Source organism: Miniopterus natalensis, chromosome 11 (assembly GCF_054644295.1).
Source record: "Miniopterus natalensis isolate mMinNat1 chromosome 11, mMinNat1.hap1, whole genome shotgun sequence".
NCBI lineage: Eukaryota > Metazoa > Chordata > Mammalia > Chiroptera > Miniopteridae > Miniopterus > Miniopterus natalensis.
Window position 1 is genome coordinate 64935823 of NC_142091.1, and position 20608 is coordinate 64956430.

Here is a 20608-nt window from a genome sequence, read left to right on the forward strand (position 1 = left end):
ATCAGTGAATATAACACACACATATTAGTGTGTGTGTGTATGTGTATCTCCTCTACTCCAATAAGGCTGGGAGCACTCCAAAAGGTCCAAGAATTCATCATTTTTGTCACAGAGACCAGCTTAAAGACTGCGTGTCACAGGTGTGTATTTGTTGGGTATATCACTTTGTAAGGGGCCTTACCAATGAGCACTGTTTAAGGACAACCAAGGGAAAGACAAAAGTGCTTTACTAATTCCCCAATTTCAACCCAGGAATTAGAATCACACCCAAATGCTGCCTGAGTCCTTCACCATTTAAGCTGCTTCTGATGGCTCCACCCGACTGGCAAATCAGGACATGTCAGGAAGATACCTACGGTGGTGGTGGTATTTCAGCTTACTAACAAGATCATATTTTGAGTTCCAAAGCCCCCAACATCTAATTATGATATTGTCATGCTTATTTAACATAATTAAGCAGATTGTTTTGAAGGGTTTTCACTGAGCTCCCATGAAACCTAAAAAGGATAATATGAGATTAATGTGACAGTACATTAATATCAAACAATTGTTTGGCGTAACGGAATACTGCAGAAACTGACTAGCAATAGTCCCATCAATAAATAAACAGGATATGAAACTGATCAGGAATAACTAAGTGATTGAACGCCAGGCCCATTTCCTCCAATTTTATATGTCAAAAATCAAAATTGCATAAACTGGTGAGTATTCAACCTTTACAAACATCAGAGTCAAATTAAGGAAATTACTCAACACACCAAACACAACTCGGAGCATCATTAGGCCATTGAAACAGCAACCTTATACAAAAAGAGAACCACACACACCGGGATCTTGTAAAAGTGGAATAATAACAGCCAGATGGAACAATAAACCCTGATTCCTGGCAGCATGATCCTTGGCACAGAGAATGCATGTCATGTGGAAAGTCAATAGGGTGTCATCATGGAATCATCCAAATGAGGTGCAGAAAATTCATCTTGAACAAAGAGAAGAAAGGCTCTGATTTTAAGAAAATTACCAGATGATGTGGTTATAATAGAAACAGCAGGGATACTGAAGTGGGACAGAGTCAGATACTAACAATAAATCTACCATCTATTAGTCATGGAATTAAATTGTTAGCTCTTTCATTTCTCCTAAAAAACGAGGGTCATAGCACCCACATCGCAGAATCGACAGGATTGAATATTAGATTCTTCTCATCCTGGACAAGTCAGAGCACACTTCCTCTGAGATCCAACCTGTAAAACTGTTGGTTGTTTGAGAAAACACAGTGAGAACTCCTGAATAGTGTCTATCACATCAGAGTTTCACTGTTAATATTTTCATTACTGCAAAACCACTGGATTCCTACCTTCTATCTAAGTTGTACAATGTTCTGGATTTCAAAGTGACTGCCTGTAACAGCGACAATGCTACCATTTCAAATTGTTCTCCCTGGACACACAGGCAGAGGTTTCCAAGCCTCAGGTACAATTAGGTAGAAGTCATCCGGTTGGGTTCTGGCCAATTAGATGCAGGTAAGAAAGACATGCCCCTTCCAGGCCTGCCCTTAAAATCTCTTACAGAAGTGTTTATACATCTTCCAGTCACTGATTTTCCACCCTGCCATGTTACAGTCTTTTTCCACCCTTAGCAATATATTTTCAGATTTCATAGCTTTCTGGTTATTTTAATTATTTATTTTTATGAAATGTACCGGGGTGGCATTGGTTAATAAGATTATATAGATACCTAGAGTGGATTAAGTCAGGAAATAAGGAGACGTGAGACGAAGACAGATGTGGCACAGTGAGAAGCAGGGTGCTACCATGCCAGCCATGAAGAGACCCTGCACAGCTCTTGGCAGGCACGTTCCCCCAGCAAGCAGGACTTCTCCAGACAAGGAGAAAGTGGACCTTGAAGCAGTCCACCTAAGAGAAAAAAGAAGGGCACTACCCTTCTTAAAGATAAACTATCTTCCCACCTGCCATTCCCATTAATGAAAGTTTACCCCATGGGAGCTGGCTCTCCCCCACTTCTGGGTTCTGTCATCTGACCGTTGGCCGTCACCCAGCAAGTCTGGTTCCACGCCTCTTGGTGTGGCATTTTATCTGTCCAGAAGTGAAGGAGTGACTCAGTCAGTGTACACCTTGGAGGCTGAAGGCTTCTGGTCAGACTCTCACCTGCACAGGGTGCTTAGCAAGGATGCTAGGAGAGGCTGGAGCTGCGGCACAGCCTGGGAGGCAGTCAGCAGCTTCAGGAAGGAGGGTCTCCATAAAAAGTACAGGGTTTACATTTAATATATGCACTTACTGCCTCTTCTCTTTGAATTCACTAGGAAGAAAACAATTGATATATTTTGTGACTTAGAAGTATTCAGAGACTGTACTTCTCTGCAATTTGAGGATAGAGGACTTTGACTTTGACTTCATGCTACATAACTGCACACTGTTTCATGTTGCCTCCAACATGAGCATACATTTTACCTTCTCCCAGCAGGAACTTAAGCTCTGCTAGCTGCCCATTCTGAGTCTTGGAAGATTTCTATTCCAAGCTCAGAATGGGGAATGGAATTGCTTTGATAAATTAAAGCGGCAATGAACTTGTGCCTATTCCTGGGCAGGCCAGGGCACACTCCATCATTCTTTGATCGCTGCAGATTCCCTATCTGCCATGTCCTTTGAGGGGATCCTCTCATCTGTGTTTCACATATCATTTGAGGGTTGGGTGGTGCCAAAGGCCTTTGCACTATAGTTCAGAGGGGAGGCATCAGAATACAGAAACCAAAGCTGGTCTGGGCAGAAGAGAGAGGGTATTATTAAAAACATGTAGACCCTGGGTGAATTTTTCATTCATCTTTGGCTGATGGAAGAAGGCCTGTGACTAAGTGAAGGATGACCCCACAGTAATGAAGCTGTCTGCAGCAATGAGAGCTGCTTGGCCATGGGACATAGCTCAGAATTACTGCAAGTGCCTGGGTGTCAGAAGACATCAATAGTCCCAGGCTCACCTGCTGGGCTCAGAGCCATGGACCACAGGGCTAAAATATCATCATTCCCCCAGACGAGAACCACACTTACCTCTTCATCATTGGTTTCCATTCCCCCATCCCCAAACATTCCCATTGATCAAGTCCCGTTATTTCCCTGGGTACAGAGTCATGGAACATAGAGTAGCATCATCATTCTTACCCACAGCTCACATCCACCAAGGAGTTATTTCCTTCTCTTTCACTTGAATTACTGTACAACAGCCCAGATCTTTGCCTTTATGTGGCCTGCATACAGAGTGAGGGGTGAGGGAAATCCAGGAAGTTCAGTTCTAAGCTAAGCAGTTCTCTTCATCACTTCTGGCACTTGGTCAAAAGTCCTTCCTGTCCATACACATCCACAGAGAACTCTCCATCTAAGCCATGAACATACATGAGAAAGTGCCCTGTCTTTGAACTGGAAAGAGGCCACCTTAGAGCTCTGAATTCAATCATCTATGCATATCAGGGAATCCGTGTGATGACTGTTATCCTGTTCTCAGTCTAAACTCTTCCAGTGAGGTGAGGTAAACACTATCCCAAAGCTGTCACTTCATTGATGGAAGTGCCTAATTGCTACAAATTTCCTATGAATAGTGACCCAGCTTCTGCTTCCTTATGAATTTCACTCATTGGAACTATAAAACATAAGCTAAATTATCTTTCAATATAACAGGTATTCAAGTATTAGAAAACAACCATTGCTTCCCTCATAAGGACATTTCCTCTGTGGTCTAGCCCCAATCCCTTCTCATTTCTCATAAAAATGTAGTTTCCGCCAAAATTGTCTTCTAAATTCTCCAGAGGTATCCTTTTTTAAGGACACTCAGTATTTTAGCCATGATCTCATCAGTGAGGCATACAGTGGGACCCTTGCTTTGTTCATCTCTTCCTGTTATTTCTATAAATTATACCCAAAAATTCCATTAAATGTGTAACATAGTAAAAGCTGCATCACACTTTGCTACATAATAAGCTTATCAGTTAAACCTCTGGCAAGATCTTTAATCAATACCTTATTTTAAGCTATATCTCCCCTAGTTTATAATGCAGTTGTGTTGTGTTTAACTAAATGTAGTATTTTATATTTATATTATTATATTTGGCTCATCTTTTCAGCTATTACTCTGCCTTGGACTTCTGACTCTCATCAGTGCAATGACATTTCCTTCCAGCTTTCTATGGCTCCAAAATGTAATCAATGAGTTACATCTTCACTCTAACCATTAGTAGAAAGAGAAGAGGCCTGAGCCGTGGAGTCCCCATAAAGAGACAGTTCAAAGTTGACACTAATACACTAGCCAATATTCTTTGAGTATATAATTACTTATGAATCCAGGTAATTCTATCCACTAACCATGTTGAATTCAACCCTCTGAATACTTGATTAGTCTCTACTGTGTGCCAGGAAATACAAACATAACAGAATCTGTCTTCTGCCCTCAAGAGGCTCACAATCTAATGGGGAAATACCCATGCAGGCAGTACAGCAGTTCCCTGTGAAGGGTGGACTTGGAGTCCAAGAGGAGCTCAAGAAGGAATACCGTACTCTCCCATGGGTTGGTGAGGAAACCTCAAGAAAGAATGTGAGATCCCCACTCTCTACTTTTTTCTTTAGTTAAGTCTGAAGAATGTGGAAAGGGTCCAGCTGGAGTGGCTCAGTGTCTGAGTGTCGACCTATGAACCAGGAGATCACAGTTGGGTTCCTGGTCAGGGCACATGCCCAGGTTGCAGATCCCCAGCAGGGGGCGTGCAGGAGGCACCCGATCAATGACTCTATCATCATTGATGTTTCTCTCTCTCCCTTCCTCTCTCTGAAGTCAATTTTAAAATTATTATTTTTAAAACTTTCTTTAAAAAATGTGAAAAAGTAGAAGTTTTTACTATAATCCTAACAACAAGGGTGGTGTAGAAGAGCAAAGGTTGCTTGGGCTCAGGTCTCCCCAAGTGCAGGCCCATTCTACATGATTACATCCCCTCTAGGCTTTCCGTCTCCCCTACTCCAGCTCTGAGCCTTGTAAGTGTCACAGGCTTTAAAGGGAGAGTTGTCTACGCAGGGTGAGACGTACTTGGCACAGACAAGTTCTATTCATGCCAGGCCATCAAGAGACAACATTGCTGTTGAAGAGGGTCGGAAAGGACCATGAGGAGGTCAGGTATCAGTGGCACGTGGCAGGTGCTGCATGGTGCTCACTCGCTCTAGCCTCCCCCTCCCAGGCCCTCTATTCTCCATTATCTAGTCTCCATGAGGGAAGGCTTTATTTTTTATGCATCCAAACCTTTTTTCTAACCAAGAGTCCTCTCTGTTTCCCTTAAGATTAAGCCTTTTGAAATATAAAGCCAGCAACAGACTTCTTTCCACTGCTTTTCTGATGCGTCATCACTTACCTAAAGTGATGTTTGCAGACAGCCTGTCTGACTCCAGGAGGACCAAGGCTGGAAAGGAAAAAAGGAAATGTTGGTTAGTATTCCAAAAGTGTCATCCTGCCTCAGACGGGCAGGCAATCACCAACCGATGAGGAGAGGACGAGCATCCTAGCCAGGACGCACAGCACATACAAACTGCCCAAGAGGGCACAGCGCAGGGGAAATTTCTCCAACATCTTGCTAAAATATGGATATTTTCCATCCAGTACATTCTGTGAATATCATTCAATGACAAAAACCAAACAAAGGAAATCCGATTCGTTTTTTGGATCTCATTGTGTTCAATGATTTCATCTTCCTTTCCAGCGCTCTGACAATTCATCTGTAAATGCAATCATGCACCGCGTAACAAGAGTTCAGTCAATGACGGATCTTGTACATGAAGGTGGTCTCATAAGATTATAATGGAGCTGAAAAATTCTGTTGCCTAATGACAGCGTAGGCTCCATAACGCGATAGCACAACGCATTCCTCATGTGCTTGTGGTGATGCTGGCAACTCCACCATGCTGTGAGCACTCTCTGAACTCTACTCTCTCAGCCTTCCCAAATAAGCAAATATGAAGTAAACTGACTACTGACATGCCTTGGGTCGTTGTTTAATAACTGGAAATATCTTCCTAAAGTTTTATAAGATAGAATACCATTCAGAAATCACATGCCATTTCCCAGAAGCAAATTGGTACTCACTGAGCAGTGAACTTTTTAGACCCACTTTTGTAGAGATAAGGCTCCCGAGTTCTCAAAAGTAATAAGTCATTGTTCTCATAACTTTTAAAATAGAATTCAATCTATTAAAGCTGAACCAAGCTTTGGAGTAAGTAGATATATATATATATATTTCCCAGCAATGTCATTATATTGTCCCTTAAAGTTGACGACCAAGACAGAGCTTGAGTTTTTAGGCAGGCAGCAGGAAATAGCGAAATTGGTAGATATTTTTATCTTCAGTGATAATAATAATGATCATCATCATGTCCTGCATTCCATCTCACAGGATGGCAAATGGATTTCTAGGGTCCTCTCTAAAGAACTGGAGGTTGAAGCAGAGAAATACGAAATATGATGCTATCTGAATGACAGTTGGAAACATATTACTTAGGACAAAAGCATTAGTAAAGAGACCAATTTCCCAGACTCTTTTTTCTTGTAGGCTGCTCCTGTGCTCTGGTCTCAGGAAGTCTTTGAGTTTTATTTATGAGAATTCATGCTTTAACACCCCAATCTTTAAGTTACTCCATGGTCACCCCCTGCATCACCTTCATTGTAAGAAAGAGGAGAAACATATCAGCTCCGTGCCTGGACTTGAACTTCTCCACTCAGAAGGAACGGTTAGACTGTTTCCTGTCTTCCCCCTTCAGAACAGACTCACGTGGTTTCTAAACCCTCAACTATGACTCGAACAGCGCTGTATACTAAAAATTTTAATTGTCTTTCCAAGAAGAATTCTATAGGGCTAGTGCTATCCTTGTTCTGTCTCCAGACATTGGCTGTCTTCTCTACAACTTACCCTTATTCACAGCTTTCTCCCAAGAGTTGTAAAAGCCTATTTTAGCTCTCAGGAATCCCCAGTTCTAGGCCCATGCTAATAAATCACTAGTAAACAATTTAATATTTCATAGTACTTTTAAGTCTTATGACGCTATCATTTAATTTAGTCCTCTCAACAACCTTAGAAGCCATGATGGATACGCTTGCCATCTAGAAGATGAAAAAGTGTCAGCTGTGAGAGGTTGCGTACGTGGAAAAGGCTTAGCACCCTAGGGACTGTGATGTGACTGTGATGAGCAGCAATCATTGTCCACCTGATAAGGCCATGGTCACCCTGTACCAGCCTAGCATCCTTTTATTCTTTGTTCCCCATCAGACTGTTATCACTCTAATATACCTCAGCTCTTTCACATTAAGCTCCAATTTTTATGTTAGAGTTAGATGATCTAATCTTTTTTTTTTCTTTTGGCCATCCCTACATTTGTTACGTAGGCCTATTTATTGGTGCTAGGTATGGGGGAAGTTCTTATCATTTTAAAGCCAAGAATCCAGATGGAAGCTTTCAAATGTTAATTGACCCATGTATATCAACACCCAAGAATCACCAAGTGAGAATGTCAAGAGAAACACTTTCAGAACAGGAATAAAGAAAGAATTTTCCAAACTGTCATTAGAACTGTGTGTTCGTTGTTATGGGGATCAGAGAGACTGAACTGCACAGGATGTAGCAACATGCAAAGGAGGCTTAACCTATGTCTGTACTTGCATTCACAATGCCAACAAGTACCAGGAATTCTACCTAAGATTCTGAAAGTAACGTGTGGCCTTCGAGCTTTCCACATTGCCTCCAGAAGCCTAGGAAGATCAGGTCACAGGACAAGGGTGCTAGCATTGAGCAAGGTCACAGAGGTCATTACTGTAACAGTAATGTACTCAGTTCTTTTAACTCCAGTTTTCTTTCTGCTCTTTCTGCTTTTTAGCTTCTCTGGGTTTCTGTTTCCACATTTGCTGAGAAGTTGGAGTAGATGCTATCTAAGATTGCTCATCCCTCAAATTCTCTGATTTCTTTTCCTCCAGGTAGCATCCCATCCTAGCCTAGACTCCTCCCTTATCACTGCAAATGCAACATTCCTGTCTCCCCTACCACTCTCACTGTCTTCCAACCAAAGAAAATGGCTTAAAAGGAAACCAAATGTTCCTTCGCCGGACTTGACAGATTAAAACTAAAAGTCTTGGTGAGAAATTATATGTACCAATCTTACCATGGACAAAAGATCATTAGGTATGTTTACTTGGGGCAGGACAAGCCTCTCTTTAAAGTTTAATTACCACGGAATTAGAAAACTTCCTCTGTATATTGAACTCTTGAGTTAACATGGCATGTGTTTTACTGCCATTCAAACTCAATTTATTCTTCTGCCCTTCTCTTTTCTTTTCCAGTGCCACTCTGGTGACTTATTGCACACTATCTGAAAAATCCATATATTTCTCAAGCAAGATCAGAAAGCTGGTGGGGGACTCCTGGCCACCCGTGGGTCAAGTGTGTGCTGCTTCAGAGAATCACTAATGGCATCAGGAAGAGAGAAAAGAATAAGAAATAAGTTGGCCGTTGATTTCAGGAAAAAGAAAAGACAAAAAGAAAGTCAAACCAGAGTAATCACGCACTAAAAGTGCATCTTAAGTAAGCAGCAGCAACTTTAATAAACATTTGCAACACAGAGAGTTTCCCTGGACCCATAGGAGAGGCATTCTAGGATGGGTGATAGCTTCTAGGAAGAGGTGAAGGATGTGCCGTTTATTCCTGACCCAAACCCCAGCTGGTTTGCAACCTTCCACAGACTTAGTCCAGCTGTAAGACTCAACACTAACCGCAACCCTAACCCTCCCCCCATTTGCTCTGCTTCTCAGAACTTAAACACCCTATCAGTACTGCTACAACCCTCGCAGGTAATCCCAGGTGTCTTCGTTGCCCTTTTCCCCACAGCACGTGTGTCTGTGTCCCTTTACCATCTTTGGCGCTAAGTGCCCGCCACAGACGTTTCCAAGCCACTCACATCAGCCCCAGTTACCATTTGCCAATCTGAGTTCATGTTTAGAATCACCACCCTGCAGGATTCCAAACCACACACACGCACATCATAATTAATTATTAAGGTTAATGGCAAAAAAGAAAAAAAGTGAGAGAGAGATCTCATGGGCATGGACACTAGTGTGGTGATGGTGAGTGGGGGGGAGGGGGGAATGGGTGGAGGTGGAAGGGCATAGGGGAGATAAGTGATGGAAAAAATAAAATAAATAAAAAATAAGTTAATGGCATGAATTTTGTCTTGGTAATTAATGACATTCCTTGAGTCGAGTATCAATAAGAACAAAACTGCTCCACAGTTCCATTCTAAGGAGCTCATTAATTTGGAGGAGTCGAGACCCTGGGGGTGGCATTCTCAGTATAAAAATACCCACAGATGCTGGCAAGGGAGCTGCTTGCCAAGGACAAGGCATAGCAGCCATGGAGATGCACCTCTCAGCTCTCCAAAAAGGAACCTGCTGTGAGGAGTGCAGTTGGCCAACAGCCCCCGCTGCAAGCAATCCACAGCAGGATTAGGGCCAACACAGTGCTCTCTCTGAACACCGTGGGGGGTCCAGAACCTGGCAATTTCTTCCGAGCACAGGGTTCCTCTAACAAATAATTACTGGGCTAAATGAGACTTTCTCAGAGTTACACGAAGTCTGAGGATCTTGCAACCCAATGCTCCTTCCTTTCCCCTCTCTATTCACATGCTTAAAACCCACATCATAATCTGAAGACTTCCTCTGCCTCCTCCCATTCCCTCTCCTCTTTTTATCTTTAGTGGGCTTGACCTCCAAAGAAATCTTTCGTATTTTAATTTTATCTCTGGATGCACCTCCTGTAGGTCCCAAACTGGCATTCAGGGAGATGGTGACCCTCAGACATAGGGAATATACTAGAAAGGTTGTAAGGAGACTGACTCACCGTTTTACCCTCCGTGTTACAATTGCCTACAGTATTCAGCACAGTAATGGACTATGCAAGTTTGTAGAAAGGGTCTTTGCAGTTTTTCATTTATAGGTTAGCTTTCTTTTGTTTTTTCATTCATTCAATCAAACTCCATTAATCATCGTGCTGTGCAAGGCACGAGGAACTCAAAGAAGAAAAAAGCGCAAAGCCTGCCTTTGAGGAGTCAGCTCACCCTCTGAGGAAACCAAAAGGGTAATAGTAGATCAAAAAGGCCCCAGAGATGAGGCTAATGACAACAATACTGGAAACCCAGGGGCAATGTGCATATCTTAAAGCCACACGTTCTCCAGGGCCTCTCGCATCACTCGAGAATGGCACAGAATTTACCTCGATGACTCCAGGCTGCAAAGGAAACACTACTATTTTTATTGAAGTATAATTGCCATCAAGTCCTGTTCATTTCAGGTATATATCATAGTGATTTGATATTTATATACATTATGAAATGATCACCACAATGTCTAGTCACCCTCTGTCACTATACAAAGGGTCACTATTATTGACTATATTCCCTATGCTGTACTTTACATCGCTATGACTCCATTTATTTGATAACTAGAAGTTTGTCCCTCCTAATCCCCTTCACCTATTTTGCCCACCTCCAACCCATCCCCATTCTGTTAACTTCCAGTTTGTTTCCTGTATCCATGACTTTGTTTCTGTTTTCTTTGTTCATTTGTTTTATTTTTTAATTGCACATCGAAAATAAATTATATGGTATTTGTTCTTCTCTGACTTATTTCACTTAGTGCAATACCCTCTAGGTCCGTATATGTTGTTACAAATGGTACTATTTCATTCCTTTTTATAGCTAAGTATTATTCCAGAGTGTGTGTGTGTGTGTGTGTGTGTGTGTGTGTGGTGCATCTTCTTTATCCATTCATCCATTAATGGATGCATAGATTGCTTCCATATCTTAACTACTATAAATAATGCTGCAATAAGCATAGGGTTCTAATATGTCCTTAAATTAATGGTTTCATTTTCTTCATATGAATACCCAGAAGTCAAATTGCTGGGTCATGTGGTAGTTCTATTTTTAGGAACCTTTATTTTGAGGAACCTCTATCCTGTTTTCCACAGTGGCTGCACCAATCGACATTCTCGCCAACAGTGTGCAAGGGTTCCTTTTCTCCACATCTTTGCCAATATTTTTTTAAAATATCTTTTTGATAACAACATTCTGACAGGTGTGAAGTGACATCTTATTGTGGTTTTGACTTGAATGTAAGACCTGAAATCATAAAACTCCCAGAAGAAAACATACACAATAAGCTCTTTGACATCAATCTTAGCAATATTTTCTTGGACCAGTCTCCTCAGGCAAGGGCAACAAAAGCAAAAAGGAACAAATGGAATTCATCAAATTAAAAAGCTTTTGCATAGCACAGGAAACCAACAAAACAAAAAGGCAAGCTACTAAATAGGAGAAAATACTTGCAAATCATGTATCTGATAAGGAGTTAATATCCAAAATTTATCAACTACTGACACAACCTCATATAAAAAAAAATTAAAAAAAAAAAAATTAAAAAATGGGCAGAGGATGTGAATAGACATTTTCTCCAAAGAAGACATACAGATGGCCAACAGGCACATGAAAAGATGCTCAAAGCACTAATCATCAAGAAACACTGCTTTTTATATGCAATGAACCGTGAGATGATTTTCCATTCCCCACTGCTGGACATTTACTTATTTCTCTCCAAAGCAATCTGTTTACCATCGACTGCCCAATGGAGGTACAGTGAATTGGGATTAGGGTACAAGGAGAGGAGGGTGTAGAAGTAAAAACTTGGGAGCCTTCTCTCTGAAACCAATAATCAGTGCTCTCAACATAGGCCAGCCTGGCCAGGGGATATCTTTCATGGGAAAAACCCATCATTCTGATTGGCCAACATAGGACACTTTCCCTGTAAGAATACAGTATCTGAATCCTAGAGGACCACACATACAGGTTAATACCAACATGCTTATTTTTAAAGCAGAGCATGCAGTTATTCTACACAGGCCTCTTCGGTCTTCAGATTTTGAGAATGCAAAAAAAGACAATTAAAACCAAGTTGTTCTCCTTTGGACACTAACAGCATATCACCATGACTTCTCTCCCCATTGGGTCCTTGTTGATGTTGAAATGATTGAGTCTGGCTATCTTCAGGCCTCTAAAACAGGAAACCAAGGTCCTGACACCATGTGGTCATTAATGAGCTCATGTTGCTAGCAATCAGCTAAGAGGGTCACTTACTGACCTGACTTCAGAAGGGTGCTGTCATTCTGTCTTCCCAGGAGAGTATTCATGTGCTTTCAGTGATATAAATTAATCTTGGTTTTCTATTTTAGATGAGTCCAAAATGGAAGGCAGTGAAAATCAAAATCCTCACTGTGCAAGAGAGAGTCACTAATATTGATCATAGTCCTAGATGATCATAAAAGGAGACTAGACCAATTAAAATCCTTTGACAAAGAGAACATGAGCAATGTCTGGGTAAGTATGTTATCATGTCATTTCTTGAGGCGGGAAAGTGGATGGAGGAGAGAAGATTCAATATTCCTATTTTGGCCATATTTTTGAGGTACTTATTAGACATCCAAGACATCATAATAGATGCTAGATATACTATATATATAAATCTAAAATCCCCCCTACACACACACACCCTGTAAAACAATGCCTAGGCTTTAAGGGTCATCAGTAGATGGATAGTATTCAGAGTCCTAAGCCAAGGTAAAGGTGTCAATAAAGAAGGAAAGAGCTCCTCCCATGTTTAGAGGTCTGGCTCAAGAGGATGAGTCAGTAAAACAGGCTGACGAGAAGTGATGATTGGTGATAGAACAATTAGGTAAATTTTTCATTACAACAGCCTGGAGAAGACAGGGTCCAGTCAAAGAAAAAGTCTTCCATGAGTCAAAGGCTGCTGAGAGATACTGTAAGGTAAGGACAAAGGTCATCATTGACTTGGACAAGATGTCAGTCAGTGGGGACCCAGATGAGAACCATTTGAATGGAGTGAAAGTAAAAGCTCCATAGAGTTAGGGAGAGAACGTAAATGGAAAGGGAGAGAACTTTAACAACTGGTTCAGGAAGTGTTTCTGTGAGGGAGAACAGACAAGTGAGATAGTACTTGTGAAACTCATGAGAAATGAGGGGTCAAGAGAAGATGTTTTAAGCCATATGAAGACATACTTGAATGCCACTGGACATAACCCAGTAGAGTGGGGGAATTCTATGTTGGAGATCATCACAGGAGCAAAATCCTTTATAATAGAGGAGGGTGGACGGAAGCAAGAGTTGAGGGATTAGCCTCGGACAAGGGCAGGGACACTTCTTTTCTTGTGTTAGAAGGAAAGGCAAATTTGTAAATACAGATGCAAGAGGATATTGGAGTTGGTATTGGGTAGCTGAATTAATTTTTATTGGATTGCATATTTTTTTTCTCTAGGAAGTCTGAAGTGAAGGCATCAGTGATGGAAGAGGGGGTGCTAGAGACTTGAAGATAGAAGAAGAGTTAGAAAATACTCTTGCTGACTGGAAAAGTATATTAAAATAAGCTGGTAGTGTTGAATGTCCATTTAAGATCTATAGTCATAAATTTTAAGTGAATGCATAAAGCACTGTGTGCAATTTTTAAAATCTTTTGCTAGTTGCAGAAGCTGGGAATGAGAAATAGTCGTGTGTTTTTCCTTCCAAATCCAGCAAGTTCTAACTTTCCTATATTTTCTCTAAATTGTTTGAAAACTAAAAAGTTCCTTCTTTAGCTCATTTTGACCTTCCCTCTACTTTATGATAGGCAGTTAAAAGGAACCACTTGGTACTTTCCACATTCGGCCGGGTATCTCCTTACCAAATTCATGAATTCGTTAGATATACACTCTGTCTTCCAGGTGACCAAGGCAACAGTTTGGCCAGCTGTTCTGCCAATAGGATAACACCACTCTTCCATTTTCCACTCCAGTCTTGGGTAGGGCCTTTGGGTCCCTCCTGCCATCCATTTCCAAAGGCAGTGCTCCACGTATTCCACTTTTTGTTACAGCAGTGGCCTACTGCTAGGTATCAATTTTTGTTTTAATTATCTATTACAGTAAAACATACTATCCCTTAAAACTTAGTGACTTACAGGGGTGGGGGGAGATAGAAGAGAATATCAGGGGGATAAATGGTGATGGAAGGAGACTTAACTTGGGGTGGTGAAAACACAATACAATATACAGCTGATGTGTTATAGAATTGTACACCTGGAACCTATGTGATTTTATTAACCAATGTCACCCTAATAAATTAAACAAAAAACTAAAACAAAAACCAAAAAAAAACAATCTCAGTGACTTACAGGAATCTTACTATTTTTCACAATTCTGTGAGTCAGGAAGTCAGACAAGGCATGAGGGCAAGCAGGGCTCGCTCATCTCTGCTCCGCATGACATATGCCAGGGCTTGTGTATTCTAGATGGGCTCTTGCCTCACATGTGTAGCCCCTGGGCTAGGATGGCTCAAACCTGGGGACTGGCTGCAAAGCTTCACTACAGTCACATATCTGAGTCGCATTTCTGGCTGTCAGCTGGACCCTTGGTTCTCCTTCTCCTCCATGGATTCTCGGACTCTCTTGGTGGCCTCTCCATCGATCTCTGTAGAACTGTTGCTCAAGACCCCTAACTGCACAAATGCAAAAGCTGCCTGGACTCCTCAAGGCTTGGGCTTGAGCTGCACGGTGTCATTTTTCCCACATTTTATTAAATAAAGCAGACCACAGAGGCATCCAGGTTCAAGGGGAGGGACCTACAGAAGTGCATGAGGACTCTGAGGCATAGCTCATTGGGGCCACCAAACTATCAGTTCACCCCCCTACTATCTTTGCAGAGAGTGGGGCCTATGTCAATTTGTACTAAGGCCTATTCCTTCAACTTTAATAATTTTCTGTCCTTTAGCAATAAAGGGACCACCTCAATCTTGTAGCTATTTTCAAACCATATTTGGCTTCATTTGTCTTTAAATCTCTTCAGTACAGTCAAGGGACGTTCCTGTACCACTTATCTTACTCTACGTTATAATACAGCTACTGCATTCTTGTCCTGATCTCATTAACTAAGTTAAAAGCGCCTCAAGAAGAGGAAAGTCTCACCGTCAGCTCTGTAGTCTATGCCCACTCCCTGAAAGTAGCGGTAGTTCTATTAATGTCCCTTGAATTGGTCTTAAAGGTGCTTAAGTCAATAAATGTCATAAGACCTATTGAAGGAACAGGCGTCAGAAAACAAAAATGATAGCCCTTAAAGAGCCCCAGCTTTCTAATTCACTTGTCCAACCATCACCATACCTTCTACACATTTAACACTTTCTCCTCTCCAGGCACCGTAAGTAAAGCATTACTGATCCCTTCAGGAATACCGAAGCTGAAGAGTAGCATCTGCATTTGATAGATGCAGAAATGGAAGCTCAGAGAGGTTATCTGACTTGCTCCTGCAAACTACAGATACTTGTGATTAAAACCCAGGCTTGTCTCATTGCAAAGCCCGTATTCTTGTCGCCTCTTCACACTGACTGCATCCATTACAAATTTCCAGGAAAAGCAACTCTGTGCTTAGGGCCAACTTCATGGCACGTGGCCCATATGGGGCCCCGCTCATAGGAGGGCTTGTGCTTGGTTTAATGCTCTACTCTCTCTGTTTTGAAATTCTTAATAATCTGTAAACAAGAGGCCTTACATTTTCATTTTGCACTAGGCCCCACTCATTATGCAGCTGGCCCTGCGTCTGTTCATACATGAAACATTTTGGCAGGTTGCACGTACCCTTTCATATATCTAGGCTTCTGTTTCACAAACGTGGGGCTGCTGCATATGTGTGTGGAAGGGGGCATGGTGTGAGTTTTTCTACTTAAAAAATATACCCCCCTCAAAATAATACCTCAAGATGCTCATTCCCTTAGCTTAACAAAAGACTCCCCCTACCTAAAAATAGTTGTATTCATCCCATGATTTCACCTTACTCATCTTGAATACCCTTTTTATTTCTCTCCCCCAGGCAAATAGTTTCCAAAACCACCCTTTTCATTCCCCTAATACTGCTACAAGGACACCCTTTAATAAAAACTCCAAATCTATACTTGTAAGGAGATAAATTATTGGGTGGTAATTCACAATACAAAGGATTACTCACCACAGATTCCTTTAAATGTACACTGAGAGCTCATTCCTTGTTTATGAGCCATTAACCACTTGAACATTACGGTGCAGAAAAGCAAACCAAAGGATTGGCTACTCCAAGGCAGAAGAGAGGGAGGAGTGGGGCCTAAGCCACTGATGTGGGGCAGCAGACAGCAGGGAAAGTGGGCTGGAGTGAGGACACCAGTAAGGAGAGAATACATCACATCTGCATAACTTGAGCATAATCTTTTTTTTTACATGAGTTCAAATTTTTTAATCTTTATTGTTGAAAGTATTACAGAAGCACGATCTTAAAGATGGATTTGGGACCCAAATAAGGTAAAGGCTAAGGCTTAAATAGGCATAGCAGTAGGGTGTTATGCCCAAAAGACAATATTTAGAATACTTCGTGGATTATCTAGTGATGTGAAACATTAGCTTAACTGACTAAACAACGGAAACTGCAGCCTGAGATCAGTGTAATATGAACAACCATATCTCTGTATAACTACCCAGGTCTTCTTGGCTTGCCCCTGATCAGAAGATTCATCATCTTCTGGTGATAGGCTAGTGGTGCATCCCAATATGAGAGAAACTCCAAACTTTAGGGCAATAGCCTTTGTCTTTTAGGGTTGGCTCCTGATTCCAAAGTATCTGAGGCAACTTGGTCCAGGGTCATTAGTTTTGCATGATACAGGGCATGGTCTTGTTCCCTAAACCCAGTCTCCTGTAACAAAGTTCAGTACCTATGTGAGAGATGACCTCCCTAGGGGTAGAATGGCCCCCAGTGCCTGTGCAGAAACCAAACTAGAATCCCCCCATCTTCAAGATTTACTTTAGTGACAGGGAACACGGATGTAATCCACATACTGCAAATTCTATAACACCTGCTTAAACTCTTCCGTAGGTATCCCATTGCACTGGAATAAAAGCCATCCCCATTGTCATGCCTTTTACCTGGCCTAGCCTCTCTAGTCTCACCTGTCCCCATTCTCCCCATCACCCACTCTAGCCACACTAATCTTCTTGCTGTTTCTTAATTAGTTCTAGCTTGTACCCACCATGTGGCACTGGTGCTTGCTGGTCCAGCTTCCAGATCCCCTCAGACTTCAGGCCCCAGATGTTTGCATGACTGACTATTTCTTCTCATTTGGAGCTCAGATCAAATTCATCTCTTAAAGGGGGCATTCTCTGAAAAGATATTGCTTATTTATTTGTACCTGATTATTGTCTACCCCATCAAAAATCTAAGCTTCATGAGAACAGAAACCTTGCCCTTGTTTTTGGTGCTAAATCTCCATTTCTTAGAATAGTGCCCTGGCACATAGAACACAACTAATAAATATTTGTTGAATGATTAAATACATGAGTATACTATCAATATTTAGCTTCAGCCTGTAGTCTGGGTGCTGGAAATTCATGCACAAAGCAGAGGCATGGCATTGATACAACTGAGTTGGGGTAAGGTGGCATGGAGAGAAAAGAAGGATGCCAAGAAACAGAAGAAGGAATACACATCTAGAAGGACAAGATGAAGGAATTTCTGGTCACCCAGTGCACTGTGAAGACACTAGGCTGGAGAGGTTTATCCTCAGGAGTCCCACTAGAATTTGGTGGGTTCCCCTGCTGAGCTCTGCACAGCACTGGACTAGGTGCACAAATAGCCACAGGGGTGAACATTACAACTGAAGGCACGCCAGAAAACAAGAAGGCAGGAACAGAATGCTTTTTCTTACAACACCATTTACATAAATTAATACTACTAAAATGTAGAGCAAAAAAAAAAGGACATTTTATAAGATCAGATACAAAAATACATACATTAAAAACATTCAAGCCCAGCCAGGTGTGGCTCAGAGGTTGAGAGTCGACCTAGGATCCAGGCAATCAGGGTTCGATTCCCTGATTGGGGTCAGGGCACATGCCCGGGTTGTAGGCTCAATCAATGACTCTCTCAGCATTGATGTTTCCATCTCTCTCCCTCTCCTTTCCTCTCTCTGAAATCAATAAAGATATTTTAAAAAAAAAAAAACAAAAACATTCGAATGGCTATCTATGAGGAGGAACAAAAGCAAGAAAGGGGGGAAAGATACCAAAAAATGGATAAATTAAATAACAGTGACAGAGGCCTTGTGTGGACCAATGACACTGATGTTCCACGAAGTGAAGATCATGTTTAGTTCAACTTTATGTACCTGAAGTATGAAAGAAAACAGGAACTTTATCTTCTGACTCAAGTCATTTTGTGCAGGGATATGAAGATTAAACAAGTTAGCACACATACAATGTGAAAGAAGAGTTCTGAGCACACAATAAGTACTGAATAAATGTTGATGATGATGATGATGATGATGATAGTGGTGCTGGTGGTGATGGTCATGATGATGGAGGTGGTGGAGAGGGAGAATTAAGCTGAGAAAGAAAATGCAAAAATGCAAAATGCAAAAATTTATGGCATCAGCATTCCAGGCAGAGGGAACAGCAGGTGCAAAGACTTGATAAACTGGAAGAAGTTTGGCATGTTGGGTGAAGAAAGAAAAAACTAAGGAATTCAGGTCATGGTGGGCAAGGGAAGAGTGGTAGGTAATGATGTCAAAAAGGTAAACAGTGACCAGAGAGCAGGATAAAGATTAATCTACGATAAGGAGTTGGGATTTTATTCTACATTCTGTGAGAAACTACTGCAGAGTTGTCAGCAAGAAAGTGACACGACTCTTACAATTACCTTATGAGAGAGGCACTGTCGTCTCCATTTCACCAACCACACAGATAGGAGACACTCAGTGTGGTTCAAAAAATTAACCAGTGTCACATAGCTATTGATTGGTGGAGCCAAAATTTGAACCCAACTCTACTGGGCGCTAGTCTTTCACCCCACTAAGGATCACACTTTATACCAAGAGGATTCCCAAGCCGCTCCCTTCCTACTACAACTGGCTTCCCGTTAATGAAAATAAACACTCTGCAAACATTTGTGTAGAATCAGCACGATAGGCACTTAACTTCCTATGCTTTGCTCTCCTTGAGTGTCTAGAAAGGAAAACCAGACTCAGCAGGCCTTCTCTGAGGATGCCAGGCTCCCAGGAACATTACATGTGCCTTGATGTAACTGGCTGCTTACAAATTGCCACCCAGCTCCTGGGGCCTGGCAGCCTTTCCTTTCTCATTGGCATGTTTGATTACTTGGGGGAGGGTATTTCCATTTCTGTCTTCTTCAGCCAACTTCAATGGGGAAGACAGGGAGAAAAGCAACAAGACACAAAGGAGGCTAGAAAAAGTTTCCTTAGTGATTAAGTGAGCCTGTTCTTAGTCCCCAGTCTACACCAGGCATTCGAAAGCATACGTTCTTCTGTACTGATGCTGTGTTATTTCATTTTTTGCTTTAGCACTCTGAAGAACAGTTATAGAGACTCCAAGGCAAAGGCTGAGGACCAGCTCTTGCCGATCTTCAAAGTTACTGAGCAGTAGGTCTGTAAATCTCTTTCAACTTTCCAGCAATACATGAGTACAATTAAATTCACAAAACAGTTAATAATAGTGAGCATCTGTATGTGTCAGTCACTGTGCTAAGAGCTTGGCATGCATTATCTCACTTAATACAGCATCCTATAAGGTACGAGGAAATGGCAAGTGCTGAGGGGATATAGGTGGGGCCCAAGGTATCTGCTGGCTGCTAATCCTGAGCTATCTGACTTCAAAATCCATATGCTGAACTGTTCACGTCCCATTGAGAAACCCCGTGTCCCTCTCCTGATGGTAGGTACTGTGAGGTATTCAAAGATGAATTTGAGTATTTCCCTTCAGGGGATCTCAGTCACAGAGTTATACACTATTAAAGCTGAAAGAGATCCAGATGATCTAAGAAAGAGTAATGTAGACATGGCGAACACATGTCCCTCCTCTGTACCTCTCCCTACGCTCACCTCACTAATCAATCACAAGCTTATATTGGCTTTAGAGCACTTCGCAACACAGCCTACTGGCCAACCACTACCATTAGTGTAGTAATTCATTTCCCAACAAATATTTGTCTCATATATATTATGGTCTAGGCACTAGGAATGTAGAAGTGAGGAAGGCTCTGGCTTCTGGATTTCTCCCAAATCACATTTTTATTGGGAATTTTCTATGATTGTCTTCACACCCCATTTTCACTGTAATGTTATATCTCACTTGACAAGTATCTTTTACCAAGAAACAGCTTCATGAACTGTTCCTTCTCTTTATAGAGTGGTAGGTGATCGCATCCACATTGCAGACTGAAGCCATGACCCGACTGAGCATTTTACTCTAATTCATCCAAAAAGCTCCCTGTTTTGGCTGACAACCTGTGGAATGCCTCCAACCCTGGTTAGACAGACTACCGTGTTTTATTGATGGTGTGGTTGGTCATATTACGTGCTTTAGCCAATGGAACATTAGCAGACATGACGGAAAGAGAAGCTTTCAATGTCCTGTCTGTTTTGCCTTGCCCTGTATGTAGCGTGTCTGTGATTTGTCATGA